Below are 23,985 nucleotides of genomic sequence, written 5' to 3'. Positions count from 1 at the left end.
GGTGATGACGATGGTGATGATTTCCCCCTCCCGGAGGGAAGTGTCCCCGGCAGAACTGCTCTGCCGGAGCCCTAGATTGGTTCCGCCAAGGTTCCGCCTCGTGGCGGCGGAGTCTCGTCCCGAAAGCTTGCTTATGATTTTTCTTCGGACGAAAGACTTCATATAGCAGAAGATGGCCACCGGAGGGCCAACAGGGGGCCCACGAGGCAGGGGGCGCGCCCAGGGGGTAGGGCCGCCCCCCACCCTCGTGGCCAGGGTGTGGGCCCCCTCTGGTATTTCTTCCGCTCAGTATTTTTTATTATTTCCAAAAATAACTTTCGTGGAGTTTCAGGACTTTTGGAGTTGTGCAGAATAGGTCTCTAATATTTGCTCCATTTCCAGCCCAGAATTCCAGCTGCCGGCATTCTCCCTCCTTATGTAAACCTTGTAAAATAAGAGAGAATAGGCATAAGTATTGTGACATAATGTGTAATAGCAGCCCATAATGTAATAAATATCAATATAAAAGCATGATGCAAAATGGACGTATCAACTCCCCCAAGCTTAGACCTCGCTTGTCCTCAAGCGGAAGCCGATAAGGATAAATATGTCCACATGTTTAGAGGTAGAGGTGTCGATAAAATAAAATACGTACATGAGGGCATCATGATTATTCTCATAACATCAACATATATGGATATTATCATATGATTTCTTATGCTCAAGTAATAATCTATTCACAATGCAAGGTATGAATCAGAAACTTTATTGAGAACCAACAAACTATAATCTCAGTCATTGAAGCAATTGCAATTTATCATAACGTCAGAAAGAGTCTATGTTAGAGCTTTTTAGCAAGTACACATACTCAACTATCATTTAGTCTTTCACAATTGCTAACACTCACGCAATACTTGTGGTTATGGAGTTTTAATCGGACACAGAGAAAGATAGGGGCTTATAGTTTCGCCTCCCAACCTTTTACCTCAAGGGTAATGTGAACAATAATAGTTCATGCTAACTTACATCCAATTATATATATATATATATATGTATATATATATATATCAGGATCTTTCCAACACACTGTGCTTGCCAAAGGATAAAATGTAAAAAGGAAAGGTGAAGATCACCATGACTCTTGCATAAGGTAGAAGATAATAATAAAAGATAGGCCCTTCGCAGAGGGAAGCAGAGGTTGCCATGCGCTTTCAGGGTTGGATGCACAAAATCTTAATGCGAAAGAACATCACTTTATATTGCCACTTGTGATATAGACCTTTATTATGCAGTCCGTCGCTTTTATTTCTTCCACATCACAAGATCGTATAAAGCTTATTTCCTCCACACCAATCAATCATACATATTTAGAGAGCAATTTTTATTGCTTGCACCGATGACAACTTACTTGAAGGATCTTACTCAATCCATAGGTAGTATTTGGAAGGTAAAACTGTTTTAAAGGTATTTGGAAGCACAAGTAGTATCTCTACTTGGTGCAAAGAATTTGGCTAGCATGAGGGGGAAAGGCAAGCTCAACATGTTGGATGATCCATGAAAATATACTTTATCTCAGATAAAAGAAAACATAACCCATTGCGCTGTCTTCCTTGTCCAACATCAACTCTTTAGCATGTCATATTTTAATGAGTGCTCCCAATCATAAAAGATGTCCAGGATAGTACATTTATATGTGAAACCTCTCTTTCTTTATTACTTCCTATTAATTGCAACGATGACCATAGCTATGTTTCCCAACTCTCAACAATTTATAATAATCATACTCTTTCTATGTGAAGTCATTACTCTCAATAAGATCAATATGATCTCTTTGTTTCTTTCTATTCTTTTCTTTTTTCTTTTATTCACTCAATATCATAGCAAGATAATCAAGCCCTTGACTCAACACTAATCTTTATTATATAGCTCACGAACTCGATTACCTAGAGGGATCATAAAGCAAAACTCAAAACTAGATCATACCAAAACTTTATTCTACTATATCAAGATACTACTAATAGGATCGAACTAAGAAAATGGTAAAGATAGGAGTGTGATGGTGATACGATACCGGGGCACCTTCCCCAAGCTTGGCAGTTGCCAAGGGGAGTGCCCATACCCATGTGATTATATCTCCTTTGCTAGTGAACAAGGTGGAGGTGATGATGGATAGTCGCACATCGAGCGTAAGAGGTCCTCCAACTTACGGAGAATGCCCTTGAGATACTTATTTTGTATACGAGCTAACTCAATCATCTTGAAAGCTTCGATCTCAGTTGGGGTAGGAAGATTGTGATCAAGTTGAAGGTTGTCTTCAGGAGCTTGATCCTCCGTGGCCTTCTTGATCCCTTCATCCTTGTGGATCTCCATGGGTTCTTCCCTCTTCAACTCTATCTTCATTAGCCAAGCATCGTTGTCACCATTGTTGGAGGAGGGGGACGACATCATGCATGGCCTTGACAACCCTGACAGAAAACAGCTCGAAACAAGAACAGAGGACAATTGCGTGATACAGGAATCAAAACCTTCGGGGGATTATATAATGAATTTTTACCGACCAAAATACGTATCGTGCAAGAAAACGGAGTCCGGAGAGCACACGAGGTACCCACGAGGCAGGGGGCACGCCCAGCGGGTAGGGCGCGCCCTCCACCCTCGTGGAGCCCTCGTGTGCTTCCCGGACTGCTTCTTATTTTTCTATTTTTCCAAATATTCCAAAACGGCGAAAAATTGCCTTTAGAACTGTGTTAGAGTCGTTTTACTTACCGTACCACATACCTATTCCTTTTCGGAGTCTGAAACGTTTCGGAAAGTGTCCCTTATGTATTCCTCCGGGGTTATGGTTTCAATAACAGTCGTTTCAACATTTATAGGATTACCTGAGATGTAATGTTTGATTCTTTGACCGTTCACCACCTTCGGATTGGTGCCTTCGAAGTTGTTGATTTTTATGGCACGGGAACGATAGACCTCCTCGATAACGCAATGACCTTCCCATTTAGAGAGAAGTTTACTGCAAAAAATCTTAAACGAGAGTTGTATAGCAATACATAATCACCTACATTAAACTCACGCTTTTGTATCCTTTTGTCATGCCATCTTTTAACTTTTTCTTTAAACGACTCGGCATTCTCATAGGCTTGGGTTCTCCATTCATCAAGTGAGCTAATGTCAAATAACCTCTTCTCACCGGCAAGTTTGAAATCATAGTTGAGCTCTTTAATGGCCCAATATGCCTTATGTTCTAGTTCTAGAGGTAAGTGACATGCTTTTCCATAAACCATTTTATACGGAGACATACCCATAGGATTTTTATATGCAGTTCTATAAGCCCATAATGCATCATCAAGTTTCTTGGACCAATTGTTTCTAGATCTATTAACAGTCTTTTGCAAAATTAATTTGAGTTCTCTGTTACTCAATTCTACTTGGCCACTAGACTGTGGGTGATAAGGGGATGCAATTCTATAATTAACATCGTACTTAGCAAGCATTTTACGAAAAGCACCATGAATAAAATGTGAACCACCATCAGTCATTAAATATCTAGGTACTCCAGACCTCGGAAAAATAACTTCTTTAAGCATCTTAATAGAGGTGTTATGATCAGCACTACTAGTTGGAATAGCTTCTACCCACTTAGTAACGTAATCAACAGCAACTAAAATATGTGTATATCCATTAGAGGCAGGAAAAGGTCCCATATAATCAAAGCCCCAAACATCGAATGGTTCAATAACAAGTGAATAGTTCATAGGCATTTCTTGACGTCTACTAATATTACCAATTCTTTGACATTCATCACAAGATAAGACAAACTTACGGGCATCCTTGAAGAGAGTAGGCCAATAAAAACCGGATTGCAATACCTTATGTGCAGTTCTATCTCCAGCATGGTGTCCTCCATATGCCTCGGAGTGACACTTGCGTAGGATCTGTTCCTGTTCATGCTCAGGTACACAACGTCTAATAACACCATCTACTCCTTCTTTATAAATATGTGGGTCACCCCAAAAGTAATGTCTTAAATCATAGAAAAACCTTTTCTTTTGCTGATATGTGAAACTAGGTGGTATAAATTTAGCAACAATATAATTAGCATAATCAACATACCATGGAGCAGTACGCGAAGCATTTATGACATTTAATTGTTCATCAGGAAGGCTATCATCAATAGGTAGTGGGTCATCAAGAACATTTTCTAACCTAGACAAGTTGTCTGCAATGGGGTTCTCAACTCCATTTCTATCAATAATGTGCAAATCAAATTCTTGTAACAAGAGAACCCATCTAATAAGTCTAGGTTTAGCATCTTTCTTTTCCATAAGATATTTAATAGCAGCATGATCAGTGTGAATAGTTACTTTAGAATCAACAATATAAGGTCTGAACTTATCACAAGCAAATACAACTGCTAAGAATTCCTTTTCAGTAGTAGCATAATTTCTCTGAGCATTGTCTAGAGTTTTACTAGCATATTGAATAACATTTAATTTCTTATCAACTCTTTGCCCTAGAACAACACCTACAGCATAATCACTAGCATCACACATAATTTCAAAGGGTAAATTCCAATCAGGTGGCTGAACAATAGGTGCAGAGATCAATGCTTTCTTAAGTATTTCGAATGCTTCTACACAATGATCATCAAAGACAAATGGTATATATTTTTGTAATAAATTAGTCAGAGGCCGAGAGATTTTTGAGAAGTCCTTAATGAACCTCCTATAAAAACATACCCACTGACTATCAGCAACGGGATAAATTATACCTGCCTCAAGGAGCTTTAGTATTTCCTTTCTTACCACTTCTTTCATCTTAGGGTTCAGCCGTCGTTGGTGATCACGAACTGGTTTGACATCTTTCTCCAAATTTATTTTGTGTTTACATAGTGTGGGACTAATGCCCTTAAGATCATCGAGAGTATATCCAATAGCAGTACGGTGCTTATTCAGAGTTTTCAATAATTTTTCTTCCTCCTGCTCTGAAAGGTTAGCACTAATAATAACAGGATATATCTTTTTTTCATCAAGATAAGCATATTTAACAGTATCAGGCAATGGTTTAAGCTCAAACACAGGATCACCCTTGGGTGGAGGAGGATCCCCTAGGATTTCAACAGGCAAGTTGTGTTTCAGGATGGGTTCCTGTTTAAGGAATACTTCATCTATTTCCCTTCTTCCATTCATAAACATATCATTTTCATGGTCTAGCAAATATTGTTCTAAAGGATCACTAGGAGGTACGGCAATAGAAGCAAGACCAATAATTTCATCCTTACTAGGTAATTCCTCTTCGCGGTGTTGTCTACGAAATTAAGAAAAGTTAAAATCATGAGACATCACCTAGACCAATAGTAACAACATCCTTTTCGCAATCTATCTTAGCATTAACTGTGTTCAAGAAGGGTCTACCAAAAATAATGGGACAAAAGCTATCTTGTGGGGAACCAAGAACAAGAAAATCAGCAGGATATTTAGTTTTTCCACACAAGACTTCAACATCTCTAACAATTCCAATGGGTGATATGGTATCTCTATTGGCAAGCTTGATGGTAACATCAATATCTTCAATCTCAGCAGGTGCAATTTCATGCATAATTTCTTTGTATAAGTCATGAGGTATAGCACTAGCACTGGCACCCATATCGCATAAGCCATGATAACAATGATCTCCTATTTTAACAGAAATAACAGGCATGCCTACCACGGGTCTATGTTTATCTTTAGCACAAGGTTTAGCAATTCTAGCAGTCTCATCACAGAAATGAATAACATGCCCATCAATATTATCAGACAAGAGATCTTTAACAATAGCAATATTAGGTTCAACTTTAACTTGCTCAGGAGGTGTATAAGTTCTAATATTGCTTTTACGAACCACAGTTGAAGCTTTAGCATGATCCTTTATCCTAACAGGAAAAGGTGGTTTCTCAACATAAGTAGTAGGAACAATAGGATCATTATAAGTGATAGTCTATTCTTCAACTTTAATAGGTGCAACTACTTTTACTTCTATGGGAGGATGATATTTAAACCACTTCTCCTTAGGGAGATCAACATGAGCAGCAAAAGATTCACAAAAGGAAGCTACTATCTCAGAGTCAAGTCCATATTTAGTGCTAAATTTACGGAAAACATCGGTATCCATAAAAGATTTAACACAATCAAACATAGGTGTCATACCTGACTCCTTACCTTCGTCGAGTTCCCAATCTTCAGAGTTGTGTTTAATCCTTTCCAATAAATTCCATTTGAATTCAATTGTCTTCATCGTAAAAGGGCCAGCACAAGAAGTATCGAGCATGGTGCGATTGTTATCAGAAAGCCGAGCATAAATTTTTTGAATAATTATTTCTCTTGGGTGCTCATGATTGGGGCATCAATATAACATTGATTTAAGCCTCCCACAAGCTTGAGAGATGCTTTCTCCTTCGTGAGGCCAAAAATTATATACATTATTGTGATCACGATGAACAAGTTGCATAGGATAAAACTTCTGATGAAATTCCAATTTCAATCGTTTGTAGTTCCATGATCCCATATCATCACATAGCCTATACCATGTCAATGCATCTCCCTTCAAAGATAAAGGGAAGACCTTCTCCTTAGTAACATCATCGGGCACACCTGCAAGCTTAAATAATCCACAAACTTCATCCACATATATTAGGTGCTCATTAGGATGCATTGTTCCGTCTCCTGCAAAAGGATTAGCTAGCAGTTTTTCTATCATACCCGAAGGAATCTCAAAGTAGACATTTTCATTTTCAGTAGGTTCAGTAGGTTGAGGATCAACTCTTTGCTCTACTGGTCGGGGTGAAGATACCCCGAACAAGCCCCTCAGAGGATTACTTTCCATAGTAACAAGTGACAGTAAATTTCAGCACACTATATAAGTTTTTCTTTACCAAATTCCACCTACCAAAGGCGCTTCACTCCCCGGCAACGGCGCCAGAAAAGAGTCTTGTTTACCCACAAGTATAGGGGATCTATCATAGTCCTTTCGATAAGTAAGAGTGTCAAACCCAACGAGGAGCAGCCGGAAATGATAAGCGGTTTTCAGCAAGGTATTCTCTGCAAGCACTGAAATAGTAGGTAACAAATAGTTTTGTGATAAGATAATTTGTAACGAGCAACAAGTAAAAAAAGTAAATAAAGTGCAGCAAGGTGGCCCAATCCTTTTTTGTAGCAAAGCACAAGCCTGGACAAACTCTTATATAGAGGAAAGCGCTCCCGAGGACACATGGGAATTATCGTCAAGCTAGTTTTCATCACGTTCATATGATTCGCGTTTGGTACTTTGATGATTTGATATGTGGGTGGACCGGTTCTTGGGTGCTATCCTTACTTGGACAAGCATCCCACTTATGATTAACCCCTATTGCAAGCATCCGCAACTACAAAAGAAGTATTAAGGTAAACCTAACCATAGCATGAAACATGTGGATCCAAATCAGCCCCTTACGAAGCAACGCATAAACTAGGGTTTAAGCTTCTGTCACACTAGCAACTCATCATCTACTTATTACTTCCCAATACCTTCCTCTAGGCCCAAACAATGGTGAAGTGTCATGTAGTCGACGTTCACATAACACCACTAGAGGAGAGACAACTGAACATACGATCTTCCACCAAATAAACCAACTAGCATCAACTACAAGGAGTAATCAACACTACTAGCAACCTACAGGTACCAATCCCAGACTTAGAGACAAGAATTGGATACAAGAGATGAACTAGGGTTTGAGAGGAGATGGTGCTGGTGAAGATGTTGATGGAGATTGCCCTCTCCCGATGAGAGGAGCGTTGGTGATGACGATGGCGATGATTCCCCCCTCCCGGAGGGAAGTGTCCCCGGCAGAACAGCTCTGCCGGAGCCCTAGATTGGTTCCGCCAAGGTTCCGCCTTGTGGCGGCGGAGTCTCATCCCGAAAGCTTGCTTATGATTTTTCTTCGGACGAAAGACTTCATATAGCAGAAGATGGCCACCGGAGGGCCAACAGGGGGCCCATGAGGCAGGGGGCGCCCCAGAAGGGTAGGGCGCGCCCCCCACCCTCGTGGCCAGGGTGTGGGCCCCCTCTGGTATTTCTTCCGCTCAGTATTTTTTATTATTTCCAAAAATAAATTTCGTGGAGTTTCAGGACTTTTGGAGTTGTGCAGAATAGGTCTCCAATATTTTCTCCTTTTCTAGCCCAGAATTCTAGCTGCCGGCATTCTCCCTCCTTATGCAAACCTTGTAAAATAAGAGAGAATAGGCATAAGTATTGTGACATAATGTGTAATAACAGCCCATAATGTAATAAATATCAATATAAAATCATGATGCAAAATGGACGTATCAACTCCCCCAAGCTTAGACCTCGCTTGTCCTCAAGCGGAAGCCGATAAGGATAAATATGTCCACATGTTTGGAGGTAGAGGTGTCGATAAAATAAAATACGGACATGAGGGCATCATGATTATTCTCATAACAGCAGCATATATGGATATTGTCATATGATTTCTTATGCTCAAGTAATAATCTATTCACAATGCAAAGTATGAATCAGAAACTTTATCGAGAACCAAGAAACTATAATCTCAGTCATTGAAGCAATTGCAATTTATCATAACGTCAGAAAGAGTCTATGTCAGAGCTTTTTAGCAAGTACACATACTCAACTATCATTTTGTCTTTCAAAATTGCTAACACTCACGCAATACTTGTGGTTATGGAGTTTTAATCGGACACAAAGAAAGATAGGGGTTTATAGTTTCGCCTCCCAACCTTTTACCTCAAGGGTAATGTCAACCATAATAGTTCATGCTAACTTACATCCAATTAGATATATATATCAGGGTCTTTCCAACACACTGTGCTTGCCAAAGGATAAAATGTAAAAAGGAAAGGTGAAGATCACCATGACTCTAGCATAAGGTAGAAGATAATAATAAAAGATAGGCCCTTCGCAGAGGGAAGCAGAGGTTGCCATGCGCTTTCAGGGTTGGATGCACAAAATCTTAATGCGAAAGAACATCACTTTATATTGCCACTTGTGATATAGACCTCTGTTATGCAGTCCGTCGCTTTTATTTCTTCCACATCACAAGATCGTATAAAGCTTATTTCCTCCACACCAATCAATCATACATATTTAGAGAGCAATTTTTATTGCTTGCACCGATGACAACTTACTTGAAGGATCTTACTCAATCCATAGGTAGATATGGTGGACTCTCATGGCAATAGTGGTTTAAAGGTATTTGGAAGCACAAGTAGTATCTCTACTTGGTGCAAAGAATTTGGCTAGCATGAGGGGGAAAGGCAAGCTCAACATGTTGGATGATCCATGACAATATACTTTATCTTAGATATAAGAAAACATAAGCCATTACGCTGTCTTCCTTGTCCAACATCAACTCTTTAGCATGTCATATTTTAATGAGTGCCCCCAATCATAAAAGATGTCCAGGATAGTACATTTATATGTGAAACCTCTCTTTCTTTATTACTTCCTATTAATTGCAACGATGACCAAAGCTATGTTTTCCAACTCTCAACAATTTTTAATAATCATACTCTTTCTATGTGAAGTCATTACTCTCAATAAGATCAATATGATCTCTTTGTTTCTTTCTATTCTTTTCTCTTTTCTTTTATTCACTCAAGATCATAGCAAGATAATCAAGCCCTTGACTCAACACTAATCTTTATTATATAGCTGACGGACTCGATTACATAGAGGGATCATAAAGGAAAACTCAAAACTAGATCATACCAAAACTTTATTCTACTAGATCAAGATACTACTAATACGATCGAACTAAGAAAAACGGTAAAGATAGGAGTGTGATGGTGATACGATACCGGGGCACCTTCCCCAAGCTTGGCAGTTGCCAAGGGGAGTGCCCATACCCATGTGATTATATCTCCTTTGCTGGTGAAGAAGGTGGAGGTGATGATGGATAGTCTCACATCGAGCGTAAGAGGTCCTCCAACTTGCGGATAATGCCCTTGAGTGCAACGATATGCTCCTTCAACAAAATATTTTCACGTGTGAGATACTTGTTTTGTATACAAGCTAACTCAATCATCTTGAAAGCTTCGATCTCAGTTGGGGTAGGAAGATTGTGATCAAGTTGAAGGTTGTCTTCAGGAGCTTGACCCTCCGTGGCCTTCTTGATCCCTTCATCCTTGTGGATCTCCATGGGTTCTTCCCTCTTCAGCTCTATCTTCATTAGCCAAGCATCGTTGTCACCATTGTTGGAGGAGGGGGACGACATGATGCCTGGCCTTAACAACCCTGACAGAAAACAGCTCGAAACAAGAACAGAGGATAATTGCGTGATACAGGAGTCAAAACCTTCGGGGGATTATATAATGAATTTTTACCAACCAAAATACGTATCGTGCAAGAAAACGGAGTCCGGAGAGCACACGAGGTGCCCACGAGGCAGGGGGCGCGCCCAGGGGGGTAGGGCGCGCCCTCCACCCTCGTGGAGCCCTCGTGTCCTTCCCGGACTGCTTCTTATTTTTCTATTTTTCTAAATATTCCAAAACGGAGAAAAATTGCCTTTAGAACTGTGTTAGAGTCGGTTTACTTACCGTACCACATACCTATTCCTTTTCGGAGTCTGAAACATTCCGGAAAGTGTCCCTTATGTATTCCTCCGGGGTTATGGTTTCAATAACATTGGTTTCAACATTTATAGGATTACCTGAGATGTAATGTTTGATTCTTTGACCGTTCACCACCTTCGGATTGGTGCCTTCGAAGTTGCTGATTTTTATGGCACCGGAACGATAGACCTCCTCGATAACGTAAGGACCTTCCCATTTAGAGAGAAGTTTTCCTGCAAAAAATCTTAAACGAGAGTTGTATAGCAATACATAATCACCTACATTAAACTCACGCTTTTGTATCCTTTTGTCATGCCATCTTTTAACTTTTTCTTTAAACAACTCGGCATTCTCATAGGCTTGGGTTCTCCATTCATCAAGTGAGCTAATGTCAAATAACCTCTTCTCACTGGCAAGTTTGAAATCATAGTTGAGCTCTTTAATGGCCCAATATGCCTTATGTTCTAGTTCTAGAGGTAAGTGACATGATTTTCCAGAAACCATTTTATATGGAGACATACCCATAGGATTTTTATATGCAGTTCTATAAGCCCATAATGCATCATCAAGTTTCTTGGACCAATTCTTTCTAGATCTATTAACAGTCTTTTGCAAAATTAATTTGAGTTCTCTGTTACTCGATTCTACTTGGCCACTAGACTGTGGGTGATAAGGGGATCCAATTCTATGATTAACATCGTACTTAGCAAGCATTTTACGAAAAGCACCATGAATAAAATGTGAACCACCATCAGTCATTAAATATCTAGGGACTCCAAACCTCGGAAAAATAACTTCTTTAAGCATCTTAATAGAGGTGTTATGATGAGCACTACTAGTTGGAATAGCTTCTACCCACTTAGTAACGTAATCAACAGCAACTAAAATATGTGTATATCCATTAGAGGCAGGAAAAGGTCCCATATAATCAAAGCCCCAAACATCGAATGGTTCAATAACAAGTGAATAGTTCATAGGCATTTCTTGACGTCTACTAATATTACCAATTCTTTGACATTCATCACAAGATAAGACAAACTTACGGGCATCCTTGAAGAGAGTAGGCCAATAAAAACCGGATTGCAATACCTTATGTGCAGTTCTATCTCCAGCGTGGTGTCCTCCATATGCCTTGGAGGGACACTTGCTTAGGATCTGTTCCTATTCATGCTCAGGTACACAACGTCTAATAACACCATCTACTCCTTCTTTATAAAGATGTGGGTCATCCCAAAAGTGATGTCTTATATCATAGAAAAACCTTTTCTTTTGCTGATATGTGAAACTAGGTGGTATAAATTTAGCAACAATATAATTAGCATAATCAGCATACCATGGATCAGTACGAGAAGCATTTATGACATTTAATTGTTCATCAGGAAGGCTATCATCAATAGGTAGTGGGTCATCAAGAACATTTTCTAACCTAGACAAGTTGTCTGCAATGGGGTTCTCAGCTCCATTTCTATCAATAATGTGCAAATCAAATTCTTGTAACAAGAGAACCCATCTAATAAGTCTAGGTTTAGCATCTTTCTTTTCCATAAGATATTTAATAGCAGCATGATCAGTGTGAATAGTTACTTTAGAATCAACAATATAAGGTCTGAACTTATCACAAGCAAATACAACTGCTAAGAATTCCTTTTCAGTAGTAGCATAATTTCTCTGAGCATTGTCTAGAGTTTTACTAGCATATTGAATAACATTTAATTTCTTATCAACTCTTTGCCCTAGAACAACACCTACAGCATAATCACTAGCATCACACATAATTTCAAAGGGTAAATTCCAATCAGGTGGCTGAACAATAGGTGCAGAGATCAATGCTTTCTTAAGTATTTCGAATGCTTCTACACAATCATCATCAAAGACAAATGGTATATATTTTTGTAATAAATTAGTCAGAGGCCGAGAGATTTTTGAGAAGTCCTTAATGAACCTCCTATACCTTTGATGTCCTTGGGACATGGCATCTTTTCAATAGCATCAACCTTGGCCTTATCAACCTCAATACCTCTTTCAGAAACTTTATGCCCCAAGACAATACCTTCATTAACCATAAAGTGGCACTTTTCCCAATTCAAGACAAGATTAGTTTCTTCACATCTCTGCAAAACTCGATCTAGGTTGCTCAAGCAATCATCAAAAGAGGATCCATAAACGGAGAAATCGTCCAGGAAAACCTCACAAATCTTTTCAGAAAAGTCAGAGAATATAGCCATCATGCATCTTTGAAAGGTAGCAGGTGCATTACATAAACCAAAAGGCATACTTGTATAAGAAAAAGTACCGAAAGGGCAAGTAAAAGTGGTCTTTGATTGATCATCAGCTGACACAGGTATTTGAGAGAAGCCAGAGTAACCATCTAGAAAGCAAAAATGTGTATGCTTGGATAATCTTTCTAGCATTTGACCAATAAAAGGTAAGGGGTAATGATCTTTTTTAGTAGCCTTATTCAATTGCGGAAATCAATTACCATCCTATAACCTGTAATAATTATTTGCGGAATCAATTCATCTTTATCATTAGGAACGACAGTAATACCTCCCTTCTTAGGGACACAATGGACACGACTTACCCACTGACTATCAGCAACGGGATAAATTATACCTGTCTCAAGGAGCTTTAGTATTTCCTTTCTTACCACTTTTTCATCTTAGGGTTGAGCCATCGTTGGTGATCACGAACTGGTTTGACATCTTTCTCCAAATTTATTTTGTGTTGACATAGTGTGGGACTAATGCCCTTAAGATCATCGAGAGTATATCCAATAGCAGTACGGTGCTTATTCAGAGTTTTCAATAATTTTTCTTCCTCCTGCTCTGAAAGGTTAGCACTAATAATAACAGGATATATCTTTTTTTCATCAAGATAAGCATATTTAACAGTATCAGGCAATGGTTTAAGCTCAAACACAGGATCACCCTTGGGTGGAGGAGGATCCCCTAGGATTTCAACAGGCAAGTTGTGTTTCAGGATGGGTTCCTGTTTAAGGAATACTTCATCTATTTCCCTTCTTCCATTCATAAACATATCATTTTCATGGTCTAGCAAATATTGTTCTAAAGGATCACTAGGAGGTACGGCAATAGAAGCAAGACCAATAATTTCATCCTTACTAGGTAATTCCTCTTCGCGGTGTTGTCTACGAAATTAAGAAAAGTTAAAATCATGAGACATCACCTAGACCAATAGTAACAACATCCTTTTCGCAATCTATCTTAGCATTAACTGTGTTCAAGAAGGGTCTACCAAAAATAATGGGACAAAAGCTATCTTGTGGGGAACCAAGAACAAGAAAATCAGCAGGATATTTAGTTTTTCCACACAAGACTTCAACATCTCTAACAATTCCAATGGGTGATATGGTATCTCTATTGGCAAGCTTGATGGTAACATCAATATCTTCAATCTCAGCAGGTGCAATTTCATGCATAATTTCTTTGTATAAGTCATGAGGTATAGCACTAGCACTGGCACCCATATCGCATAAGCCATGATAACAATGATCTCCTATTTTAACAGAAATAACAGGCATGCCTACCACGGGTCTATGTTTATCTTTAGCACAAGGTTTAGCAATTCTAGCAGTCTCATCACAGAAATGAATAACATGCCCATCAATATTATCAGACAAGAGATCTTTAACAATAGCAATATTAGGTTCAACTTTAACTTGCTCAGGAGGTGTATAAGTTCTAATATTGCTTTTACGAACCACAGTTGAAGCTTTAGCATGATCCTTTATCCTAACAGGAAAAGGTGGTTTCTCAACATAAGTAGTAGGAACAATAGGATCATTATAAGTGATAGTCTATTCTTCAACTTTAATAGGTGCAACTACTTTTACTTCTATGGGAGGATGATATTTAAACCACTTCTCCTTAGGGAGATCAACATGAGCAGCAAAAGATTCACAAAAGGAAGCTACTATCTCAGAGTCAAGTCCATATTTAGTGCTAAATTTACGGAAAACATCGGTATCCATAAAAGATTTAACACAATCAAACATAGGTGTCATACCTGACTCCTTACCTTCGTCGAGTTCCCAATCTTCAGAGTTGTGTTTAATCCTTTCCAATAAATTCCATTTGAATTCAATTGTCTTCATCGTAAAAGGGCCAGCACAAGAAGTATCGAGCATGGTGCGATTGTTATCAGAAAGCCGAGCATAAATTTTTTGAATAATTATTTCTCTTGGGTGCTCATGATTGGGGCATCAATATAACATTGATTTAAGCCTCCCACAAGCTTGAGAGATGCTTTCTCCTTCGTGAGGCCAAAAATTATATACATTATTGTGATCACGATGAACAAGTTGCATAGGATAAAACTTCTGATGAAATTCCAATTTCAATCGTTTGTAGTTCCATGATCCCATATCATCACATAGCCTATACCATGTCAATGCATCTCCCTTCAAAGATAAAGGGAAGACCTTCTCCTTAATAACATCATCGGGCACACCTGCAAGCTTAAATAATCCACAAACTTCATCCACATATATTAGGTGCTCATTAGGATGCATTGTTCCGTCTCCTGCAAAAGGATTAGCTAGCAGTTTTTCTATCATACCCGAAGGAATCTCAAAGTAGACATTTTCATTTTCAGTAGGTTGAGGAGCAACTCTTTGCTCTACTGGTCGAGGTGAATATACCCCGAACAAGCCCCTCAGAGGATTACTTTCCATAGTAACAAGTGACAGTAAATTTCAGCACACTATATAAATGTTTCCTTACCAAATTCCACCTACCAAAGGCGCTTCACTCCCCGGCAACGGCGCCAGAAAAGTGTCTTGATGACCCACAAGTATAGGGGATCTATCGTAGTCCTTTCGATAAGTAAGAGTGTCGAACCCAACGAGGAGCAGAAGGAAATGATAAGCGGTTTTCAGCAAGGTATTCTCTGCAAGCACTGAAATAGTAGGTAACAAATAGTTTTGTGATAAGATAATTTGTAATGAGCAACAAGTAACAAAAGTAAATAAAGTGCAGCAAGGTGGCCCAATCCTTTTTGTAGCAAAGAACAAGCCTGGACAAACTCTTATATAGAGGAAAGCGCTCCCGAGGACACATGGGAATTATTGTCAAGCTAGTTTACATCACGTTCATATGATTCGCGTTCGGTACTTTGATAATTTGATATGTGGGTGGACCGGTGCTTGGGTACTGTCCTTACTTGGACAAGCATCCCACTTATGATTAACCCCTATTGCAAGCATCTGCAACTACAAAAGAAGTATTAAGGTAAACCTAACCATAGCATGAAACATGTGGATCCAAATCAGCCCCATACGAAGCAACGCATAAACTAGGGTTTAAGCTTCTGTCACTCTAGCAACCCATCATCTACTTATTAATTCCCAATGCCTTCCTCTAGGCCCAAACAATGGTGAAGTGTCATGTAGTCGACTTTCACGTAACAAGATCAGCACCAGAGTGGTATGGTAATCCTGTTCTGGAGGTTATGTTACTAGACCATGACAAACCTACGAACTATGAGGAAGCGATGATGAGCCCAAATTCCGGGAATTGGCTTGAGGCCATGAAATCTGAGATGAGATCCATGTATAAGAACAAAGTATGGACTTTGATTGACTTGCCCAATGATCGGCGAGTCATTGAGAATAAATGGATCTTCAAGAGGAAGACGGACGCTGATAGTAGTGTCACTATCTACAAAGCTAGAATTGTCGCAAAAAGGTTTTCGACAAGTTCAAGATGTTGACTACGATGAGAGTTTCTCACTCGTATCTATGCTTAAGTCTGTCTGAATCATGTTAGCAATTGCCGCATTTTATGAAATATGGCAAATGGATAAACAAAACTACATTCCTTAATGGATTTATTAAAGAAGAGTTGTATATGATGCAACCAGAAGGTTTTGTCAATCCTAAAGGTGCTAACAAAATATGCAAGCTCCAGCGATCCATCTATGGACTGGTGCAAGCATCTCGGAGTTGGAATATACACTTTGATAAGTTGATCAAAGGATATAGTGTTATACAGACTTGCGGTGCAGCCTGTATTTACAAGAAAGTGAGTGGGAGCACTACATCATTTCTGATAAGTATATGTGTATGACATATTGTTGATCGGAAATAATGTAGAATTATTCTGCAAAGCATAAAGGAGTGTTTGAAAGGAGTTTTTCAAAGAAAGACCTCGGTGAAGCTGCTTACATATTGAGCATCAAGATCTATAGAGATAGATCAAGACGCTTGATAAGTTTTTTCAATGAGTACATACCTTAACAAGATTTTGAAGTAGTTCAAAATAGAACAGTCAAAGAAAAGAGTTTCTTGCCTGTGTTACATGGTGTGAAATTGAGTAAGACTCAAAGCCCGACCACGGCAGAAGATAGAAAGAGAATGAAAGTCATTCCCTATGCCTTGGCCATAGGTTCTATAAAGTATGCCATGCTGTGTACCAGATCTATTGTATACCCTACACTGATTTTGGCAAGGGGGTACAATAGTGATCTAGGAGTAGATCACTGGACAGCGGTCAAAATTATCCTTAGTGGAATAAGGAAATGTTTCTCGATTATGGAAGTGACAAAAGGTTCGTCGTAAAGGGTTACGTCGATGCAAGTTTTGACACTAAATCTAGATGACTCTAAGTCTCGGTCTAGATACATATTGAAAGTGGGAGCAATTAGCTAGAGTAGCTCCGTGCTGAGCATTGTAGACATAGAAATTTGCAAAATACTTACGGATCTGAATGTGACAGACCCGTTGACTAAAATTATCTCACAATCAAAACATGATCACACCTTAGTACTCTTTGGGTGTTAATCACATAGAGATGTGAACTAGATTATTGACTCTAGTAAACCCTTTGAGTGTTGGTCACATAGAGATGTGAACTATGGGTGTTAATCACATGGTGATGTGAATTATTGATGTTAAATCACATGGCGATGTGAACTAGATTATTGACTCTAGTGCAAGTGGGAGACTGAAGGAAATATGCCCTAGAGGCAATAATAAAGTATTATATATTTCCTTATATCATGATAAATGTTTATTATTCATGCTAGAATTGTATTAACCGGAAACATAATACATGTGTGAATACATAGACAAACAGAGTGTCACTAGTATGCGTCTACTTGACTAGCTCGTTAATCAAAGATGGTTATGTTTCCTAGCCATAGACATGAGTTGTCATTTGATTAACGGGATCACCTCATTAGGAGAATGACGTGATTGACTTGACCCATTCCGTTAGCTTAGCATCCGATCGTTTAGTATGTTGCTATTGCTTTCTTCATGACTTATACATGTTCCTATGACTATGAGATTATGCAACTCCCGTTTACCGGAGGAACACTTTGTGTGCTACCAAACGTCACAACGTAAATGGGTGATTATAAAGGTGCTCTACAGGTGTCTCCAAAGGTACTTATTGGGTTGGCGTATTTCGAGATTAGAATTTGTCACTCTGATTTTCGGAGAGGTATCTCTGGGCCCACTCGGTAATGCACATCACTATAAGCCTTGCAAGCATTGTGACTAATGAGTTAGTTGCGGGATGATGTATTACGGAACGAGTAAAGAGACTTGCCGGTAACGAGATTGAACTAGGTATCGAGATACCGACGATCGAATCTCGGGCAAGTAACATACCGATGACAAAGGGAACAACGTATGTTGTTATGCGGTCTGACCGATAAAGATCTTCGTAGAATATGTGGGAGCCAATATGGGCATCCAGGTCCCGCTATTGGTTATTGACCGGAGACGTGTCTCTGTCATGTCTACATAGTTCTCGAACCCGTAGGGTCCGCACGCTTAACGTTACGATGACAGTTTTATTGAGTTTTGATGTACCGAAGGAGTTCGGAGTCCCAGATGAGATCGGGGACATGATGAGGAGTCTCGAAATGGTCGAGACGTAAAAATCGATATACTGGACGACTATATTCGGACTTCGGAAAGGTTCCTAGTGATTCGTGTATTTTTCGGAGTACCGGAGAGTTACGGGAATTCGTATTGGGCCTTAATGGGCCATACGGGAAAGGAGAGAAAGGCCTCAAAAGGTGGCCGCACCCCTCCCCATGGTCTGGTCCGAATTGGACTAGGGAAGGGGGGCGCATCCTTCCTTCTTTCTCCTTCCCCCTTCCCTTCTCCTACTCCCACAAGGAAAGGAGGAGTCCTACTCCCGGTGGGAGTAGGACTCCCCCCTATGGCGCGCCTCTCCCCTTGGCCGGCTGCCTCCCCCTTGCTCCTTTATATACGGGGGCAGGGGGGCACCCCAGAGACACAACAATTGATCCTTGAGATCTCTTAACCGTGTGCGGTGCCCCCTCCACCATATTACACCTCGATAATACCGTTGCGGAGCTTAGGCGAAGCCCTGCGTCGGTGGAACATCATCATCGTCACCACGCCGTCGTGCTGAGGAAACTCTCCCTCAACACTCGGCTGGATCGGAGTTCGAGGGACGTCATCGAGCTGAACGTGTGTAGAACTCGGAGGTGCCGTGCGTTCGGTACTTGATCGGTCGGATCGTGAAGACGTACGACTACATCAACCGCGTTGTGTTAACGCTTCCGCTTTCGGTCTATGAGGGTACGTGGACAACACTCTCCCCTCTCGTTGCTATGCATCACCATGATCTTGCGTGTGCGTAGGAATTTTTTTGAAATTACTACGTTCCCCAACAGTGGCATCCGAGCCTGGTTTTATGCGTTGATGCTATGCACGAGTAGAACACAAGTGAGTTGTGGGCGATATAAGTCATACTGCTTACCAGCATGTCATACTTTGGTTCAGCGGTATTGTGAGATGAAGCGGCCCGGACCGACATTACGCGTACGCTTACGCGAGACTGGTTTCACCGTTGCGAGCACTCGTTGCTTAAAGGTGACTGGCGGGTGTCTGTATCTCTCACTTTAGTTGAACCGAGTGTGGCTACGCCCGGTCCTTGTGAAGGTTAAAACAGCACCAACTTGACAAACTATCGTTGTGGTTTTGATGCGTAGGTAAGAACGGTTCTTGCTAAGCCCGTAGCAGCCACGTAAAACTTGCAACAACAAAGTAGAGGACGTCTAACTTGTTTTTGCAGGGCATGTTGTGATGTGATATGGTCAAGACATGATGTGATATAATTTGTTGTATGAGATGATCATGTTTTGTAACCGAGTTATCGGCAACTGGCAGGAGCCATATGGTTGTCGTTTTATTGTATGCAATGCAATCGCCCTGTAATGCTTTACTTTATCACTAAGCGGTAGCGATAGTCGTAGAAGCATAAAATTGACGAGACGACAACGATGCTATGATGGAGATCAAGGTGTCGCGCCGGTGACGATGGTGAGCATGACGGTGCTTCGGAGATGGAGATCATAAGCACGGTGCTTCGGAGATGGAGATCACAAGCACGGTGCTTCGGAGATGGAGATCACAAGCACAAGATGATGATGGCCATATCATATCACTTATATTGATTGCATGTGATGTTAATCCTTTATGCATCTTATCTTGCTTTGTTTGACGGTAGCATTATAAGATGATCCTTCACTAAATTATCAAAGTATATGTGTTCTCCCTGAGTATGCACCGTTGCGAAAGTTCTTCGTGCTGAGACACCATGTGATGATCGGGTGTGATAGGCTCTACGTTCAAATACAACGGGTGAAAAACAGTTGCACACGCGGAATACTCAGGTTAAACTTGACGAGCCTAGCATATAACAGATATGGCCTCGAAACACGGAGACCGAAAGGTCGAGCGTGAATCATATAGTAGATATGATCAACATAGTGATGTTCACCATTGAAACTACTCCATCTCACGTGATGATCGGACATGGTTTAGTTGATATGGATCACGTGATCACTTAGAGGATTAGAGGGATGTCTATCTAAGTGGGAGTTCTTAAGTAATATGATTAATTGAACTTAAATTTATCATGAACTTAGTCCTGATAGTATTTTGCAAATTATGTTGTAGATCAATAGCTCGCGTTGTTGCTTCCCTGTTTTATTTTTGATATGTTCCTAGAGAAAATTATGTTGAAAGATGTTAGTAGCAAAGATGCGGATTGGATCCGTGATCTGAGGATTATCCTCATTGCTGCACAGAAAAATTATGTCCTTGATGCACCGCTAGGTGACAGACCTATTGCAGGAGCAGATGCAGACGTTATGAACGTTTGGCTAGCTCAATATGATGACTACTTGATAGTTTAGTGCACCATGCTTAACGGCTTAGAATCGGGACTTCAAAGACGTTTTGAACGTCATGGACCATATGAGATGTTCCAGGAGTTGAAGTTAATATTTCAAGCAAATACCCGAGTTGAGAGATATGAAGTCTCCAACAAGTTCTATAGCTAAAAGATGGAGGAGAATCGCTCAACTAGTGAGCATGTGCTTAGATTGTCTGGGTACTACAATCGCTTGAATCAAGTGGGAGTTAATCTTCCAGATAAAATAGTGATTGACAGAATTCTCTAGTCACCATCACCAAGTTAGTAGAACTTCGTGATGAACTACAGTATGCAAGGGATGACGAAAGTAATTCCCGAGCTCTTCGTGATGCTGAAATCGACGAAGGTAGAAATCAAGAAAAACATCAAGTGTTGATGGTTGACGAGACCACTAGTTTCAAGAAAAGGGCAAAGGGAAGAAGGGGAACTTCAAAAAGAACGGCAAGCAAGTTGCTACTCAAGTGAAGAAGCCCAAGTCTGTACCTAAGCCTGAGACTAAGTGCTTCTACTGCAAAGGGACTGGTCACTGGAAGCGGAACTACCCCAACTATTTGGTGGATAAGAAGGATGGCAAAGTGAACAAAGGTATATTGGATATACATGTTATTGATGTGTACTTTACTAGTGTTTATAGAAACCCCTCGGTATTTGATACTAGTTCAGTTGCTAAGAGTAGTAACTCGAAACGGGAGTTGCAGAATAAACAGAGACTAGTAAAAGGCGAGGTGACGATGTGTGTTGGAAGTAGTTCCAAGAATGATATGATCATCATCGCACACTCCCTGTACTTTCGGGATTAGTGTTGAAACTAAATAAGTGTTATTTGGTGTTTGCGTTGAGCATGAATATGATTTGATCATGTTTATTGCAATACGGTTATTCATTTAAGTTAGAGAACAATTGTTGTTCTGTTTACATGAATAAAACCTCCTATGGTCATACACACCAATGAAAATGGTTTGTTGGATCTCGATCATAGTGATACACATATTCATAATATTGAAGGCAAAAGATGCAAAGTTAATAATGATAGTGCAACTTATTTGTGGCACTGCCGGTTAGGTCATATTGGTGTAAAGCGCATGAAGAAACTCCATGCTGATGGGATGTTGGAATCACTTGATTATGAATCACTTGATGCTTGCGAACCGTGCCTCATGGGCAAGATGACTAAAACGCCGTTCTCCGGAACTATGGAGAGAGCAACAGATTTGTTGGAAATCATACATACAGATGTATGTGGTCCGATGAATATTGAGGCTCGTAGCAGGTATCATTATTTTCTGACCTTCACAGATGATTTGAGCAGATATGGGTATATCTACTTAATGAAACAGAAGTCTGAAACATTTGAAAAGTTCATATAATTTCAGAGTGAAGCGAAAATCATCGTAACAAGAAAATAAAGTTTCTACGATTTGATCGTGGAGAAGAGTATTTTAGTTACGAGTTTGGCCTTCAGTTAAAACAATGTGAAATTGTTTCACTACTCACGCCACCTGGAACACCACAGTGTAATGGTGTGTCCGAACATCGTAACCGTACTTTATTAGATATGGTGCAATATATGATGTCTCTTACCGATCTACCACTATCGTTTTGGGGTTATGCATTAGAGACAGCTACATTCACGTTAAATAGGGCACCATCAAAATCCGATCAGACGACGCCTTATGAACTGTGGTTTGGCAAGAAACCAAAGTTGTCGTTTCTTAAAGTTTGGGGTTGTGATGCTTATGTGAAGAAACTTCAACCTGATAAGCTCGAACCCAAATCAGAGAAATGTGTCTTCATAGGATACCCAAAGGAGACTGTTGGGTATACCTTCTATCACAGATCCGAAGGCAAAACTTTTGTTGCTAAATTCGGAAATTTTCTAAAGAAGGAGTTTCTCTCAAAAGAAGTGAGTGGGAGGAAAGTAGAACTTGATGAGGTAACTGTACCTGCTCCCTTATTGGAAAGTAGTTCATCACAGAAATCTGTTCCTGTGACTCCTACACCAATTAGGGAGGAAGTTAATGATGATGATCATGTAACTTCAGATCAAGTTACTACCAAACCTCATAGGTAAACCAGAGTAAGATCCGCACCAGAGTGGTACGGTAATCCTGTTCTGGAGGTTATGTTACTAGACCATGACAAACCTACGAACTATGAGGAAGCGATGATGAGCCCAGATTCCGGGAAATGGCTTGAGGCCATGAAATCTGAGATGAGATCCATGTATAAGAACAAAGTATGGACTTTGATTGACTTTCCCAATGATCGGCGAGTCAATGAGAATAAATGGATCTTCAAGAGGAAGACGGACGCTGATAGTAGTGTCACTATCTACAAAGCTAGAATTGTCGCAAAAAGGTTTTCGACAAGTTCAAGATGTTGACTACGATGAGAGTTTCTCACTCGTATCTATGCTTAAGTCTGTCTGAATCATGTTAGCAATTGCCGCATTTTATGAAATATGGCAAATGGATAAACAAAACTACATTCCTTAATGGAGTTATTAAAGAAGAGTTGTATATGATGCAACCAGAAGGTTTGTCAATCCTAAAGGTGCTAACAAAATATGCAAGCTCCAGCGATCCATCTATGGACTGGTGCAAGCATCTCGGAGTTGGAATATACACTTTGATAAGTTGATCAAAGGATATAGTGTTATACAGACTTGCGGTGAAGCCTGTATTTACAAGAAAGTGAGTGCGAGCACTACAGCATTTCTGATAAGTATATGTGTATGACATATTTTTGATCGGAAATAATGTAGAATTATTCTGCGAAGCATAAAGGAGTGTTTGAAAGGAGTTTTTCAAAGAAAGACCTCGGTGAAGCTGCTTACATATTGAGCATCAAGATCTATAGAGATAGATCAAGACGCTTGATAAGTTTTTTCAATGAGTACATACCTTAACAAGATTTTGAAGTAGTTCAAAATAGAACAGTCAAAGAAAAGAGTTTCTTGCCTGTGTTACATGGTGTGAAATTGAGTAAGACTCAAAGCCCGACCACGGCAGAAGATAGAAAGAGAATGAAAGTCATTCCCTATGCCTTGGCCATAGGTTCTATAAAGTATGCCATGCTGTGTACCAGATCTATTGTATACCCTACACTGATTTTGGCAAGGGGTTACAATAGTGATCTAGGAGTAGATCACTGGACAGCGGTCAAAATTATCCTTAGTGGAATAA

The sequence above is a fragment of the Aegilops tauschii genome, chromosome 1 (genome assembly GCF_002575655.3).
Source record: "Aegilops tauschii subsp. strangulata cultivar AL8/78 chromosome 1, Aet v6.0, whole genome shotgun sequence".
Classification (NCBI taxonomy): domain Eukaryota; kingdom Viridiplantae; phylum Streptophyta; class Magnoliopsida; order Poales; family Poaceae; genus Aegilops; species Aegilops tauschii.
The sequence above is the reverse complement of the archived record's forward strand: the minus strand, read 5'-3'. Positions refer to the sequence as shown.